This window comes from Aplysia californica, unplaced genomic scaffold, assembly GCF_000002075.1.
Source record: "Aplysia californica isolate F4 #8 unplaced genomic scaffold, AplCal3.0 scaffold00815, whole genome shotgun sequence".
NCBI lineage: Eukaryota > Metazoa > Mollusca > Gastropoda > Aplysiida > Aplysiidae > Aplysia > Aplysia californica.
Window position 1 is genome coordinate 39,861 of NW_004798085.1, and position 4,160 is coordinate 44,020.

Here is a 4,160-nt window from a genome sequence, read left to right on the forward strand (position 1 = left end):
TTTTTATCAAAATGTTGTTTTTTGGCCCAACACCTTTCATGCCCATTAAAGAACTCATTTCTGTGTGGATTTTTCTTAAAAACGTTGATTAAAGACACCAAAAATATAAATTTTTCAGTTACCACGGACTCTTAAGATAAGGAAATAACTAATCTTTGGCAGCTACATTCTCACTAATATTACCTCTGAAAAAAACAGGTGACCCCACCTCCTTCATTCGCAAATATCTCGACTTGTATTCAAGATAAATGGATATTTTTCCCATCCAAATAAAGACAAGTGAACAAGCTTTAAGATGATACCAACAACTCTACATGCTCAAAAATTGACGAGAGCCTGATTCCACCACGCTGCCTCACAATTATGTGTCACGACGTGGTGGAAACAGGCTCTCGTCAATTTTTGGGCATATGAAGTTCACTGTATCTTCTTAAAACTTGTTCATTTGATTTTCATTACGTGAATAAGAGATATTTACATTTGAAGGCGGTGGGCGTCACTTGGTGGTAGAGGTAAAATTAGCGAGAAAATGGCCGCCAAAGTATGGTGAGTCCCAGGGAGCTTGAGTGCTCTTGAAAACTACTAATACTAATCTACTTTTTGGTGCCTTTGAACAATGTTTTATATAAAATTCATATGGAAAGATGGTTTTAAATGGACGTTAAAGATTTTGAGCAAAAAAAAAAGCCCACAAAAAATTCAGTAAAAATTGCCTAACCAGCTAAAAAAACACAACCAATTTCTTCGATTTCATCATTTTGACGAGCGTTTGATTTCAGCACGATGCCTCACAAATCAGAAATACGAACGTGATATTTTATAGTAAACTCGTAGTTGCCTCCTTCTTTTAGTTTCAGACAAAGAAAACAGAATAGAAATATCTATTTAGAAATCGAAGTGATCCTTTTTTTACTTAAAGAGCCCCGAAACAGGGCGTCTTCACACGTTGTCCAGTGGCAAAAATGGTCATTTCCACCGAGGTGAAATAACTAGGTCTAATAAATACTGGTGGCTTTTAAACAGCAGAGACAGTAAGGCTAGAGTTTACAACCATGAGAGTCTCTGTCTCAACATCAGAAACTAGCGACTGGAGATATCAACGGTGACCATCTCAGTTTTAAAGAACAATGCAGGGTGTAATCAACCAAAGTGCCTAGCCAGGTTTTTTAAAAATGTTTTAAAATCATTGACGACCTCTGAAGACGCGCCGACCCGGCAACTTGTACAATTTTTTTTGTACCTAAAAAGGGTAATGACTCCTAGTGTTAGTTAAAGCATTTAACTTTATTGTGGTTGTATCCCTTTGACCAAAAAATTTACCCTTAAAAAAATGAAGTACGTCATCACTATAATGCTGATTTAGTTCTGGAGAAAAGTAAGACAGAAAAACAGACACAACAGAGGGAAAGAAAGAAGCAGGCCTACCTATGGGCCCCTCCAGATACTCCGGTGTGGAAGAGACCGAGTGGAACCGTATAACGATAAGGATACACTACATCCTACAGCTATCAGTGCCTCATGGCTAGTGAACTCTGACCCAACACAAGTTACTCAAGATACACAGTTAGTGATGTGCTATTTGCATATCATTTGCATAACCATTCTTTAATGACAGCTAAATTATATGTTTTTTTCTGTTTGTTTGAGTAAAGAGAAACACATGGACATCATAATTGTGAGGCAGCGTGGTGGAATCAGGCTCTCGTCAAAATAATGAAATCGAAGAAAACAGTAGTTTTCTCCCTGCTAAGCAATTTTTACCAAATTTTTGTTTTTTGGCTCAACACCTTTTATGTCCATTTATAAACACATTCCTTTGAGGATTTCACTGAAAACGTTGATTAAAGGCACAAATATATAAATTTCCAGCTTCCATGGACTCTCCAGCTTTGGAATTTACCAAGCTTTGGCGGGCATTTTCAGGCTAATTTTACCTCTTAAATCAAGTGACCCCACCTCCTTCAATCCAAAATATCTCCACTTCAATTGAAGATGGATGAGTAATGTTTTCATTGAAAAGAAGACAAATGAACAAGCTTTAAGATGATACCAATAACTCAATATGCCCACAAATTGACGAGAGCCTGATTCCACCACGCTGTCTCACAATTTAGCGCAGGAAAAAGAAATAATAATAATAATATAGACAGAGAGAATACCACGGTGACAGAAAAGAAGTACAACCTACCAGTGACACCCTCCAACTGCCTGTCGTAAATAAAACAGACACAAGAAAGACTCATGTTGTTGTATAATGTAAAGTCAAAAGTTGAACACTTTTTTTCGGAGTTGGGTTTATTTTTTAAAAAACATTTTTTTGGTTGCTTCTACGAGATAAACATTAAGAAATATAATCGGTTTGTTTCTTCACGGGGTTCTTTCTGGTGCAGTAGGTTTCAAGCCTGCGATTACGTTGCTTTCATACTAGAAGTTTCAGTGTCCAAATACACGGCATGGGTCTGAATTAAAAGTACATAATAAAGGAAAGGTCTTAACTTAATGATTTCTCTTGTTTGGTGGTGTTGTTTTTTAATTTTCCCAGGGTTAAAAGGGAAAGAGCTGAAAGTTTTCGGTAACCCTACTGATGAAAAAAGCAACGGGACACTGCAGGCAGCCCCTGGCGCGGACATCTATGTGGAAATATCTATGGACTATAACTTCCTTCAACCCATCAATATATCTCGATGGAAATTGAGAGTCTCAAAGGTAACGACATTCCACGCGGTGTGCTGTTGAATTGCTGAATGGAACATTATTTTATTCAGCCCATTTTTTCGTTCAGCTCTGTGCTCCGACTCCGATATAAAAGCCAAACGTGCATGCCCTTTCTATTATGGGCGTTTTACGCCCTATTGACACAATTTAAAGCATTTAGGAAACGGGCTTTGACCCTGCCGGCCAGGGCCAACTTTCAATACGTAGAACAATTCTGAAGAAAGTCACCTTCGCTTAGGGAAAACCCAGAAACCGGAACATTGTTAGTAACACATTTGTTAAAGAGTCTATTTCATGGGTTGCGAAAAACAAAGGGCTTGGCTGTTTTTGTAACATGAGAGGACGAATATAATTATTTCGTTTTAGTTTGACCAAAATAAATTCATTGTGGTGGAAAGTTATTACTTATGAGAAGGTCAATAGAATAGCGGTTTTAAAAAAAACGTTGCTTGACGCAGTTAGTGATTCATTAAAAACGTATATTATGACCAACACAGGCTGAGAGGGATACAAAGTCCCAGCAAACAGAGAGAGATACACTATATTAAAAAAACAACGTCCCAGTTCGGGAATCGAACCCACGTCTTCTACCTGTGATGGCGAAGCACCGAACCGCTATACCACAGACACGGTAGAAAAAATGGGAATATAATGTAACAGTGTAATATGATCTAAAGATTTTTGTGTGCATGTGCAGCACACAACAAGCAATATCTACACTAACAATAACCCTACCCTAGATGTCAAGCCCTCTGGCTCACTATTTGTCAAGGGCTCTCAGCGTTTTAATAATTTGATTAGTTTTGTTGTACGTACAGTCTTCTAGTGATTTTGTGGGTGGGGGATGGATGCTCTGTAAGGTTTGCATCTTTGAACCTATCAAATATCTATCATCTTTATTTCTCCTTCTTCTTTTCTTTATATCATGTAACCCTCTCGTAACATCTCTAATGCTCGGCAATAATGTGACCGAATTGTGTAGCAAGTGCAGTAAAACTCGCTCCAAGACTAAACTAAAGAGAGGTTTCTGTGCCTGAAACAAACTAACGCTGTACGTCACTGATGGTTTTTAGGTTTAGTAAGAGTTTTACGTCACTTGCGACACGATAAAGTTCTTATAAGTGCCGAAGATAAACGGTGTCACAAGTATGTGAGTAACAAACACAAAAAAGAAGTAGGGGGATCAGGACGGTAGATATTTGATAAGAATGAAGGAGCAAACCACACCAGAGCACCCACCAACCACCCGCACTCATGGTCTTCTTCTGTTCCAGGATGTGACGGCTCCGAGATGACGGTGGAGGTCGGCACAGACAGCCTGGACTTTAACTCTGCGGACTACCCTCAGCAGTACCAAGGGTCAGAGATTTTTGAGATTCCAAATGATTTATTGATTTGAAAGGCCTTTGCTTCATACATCCACACATTTTAACATAAGGCTCGGC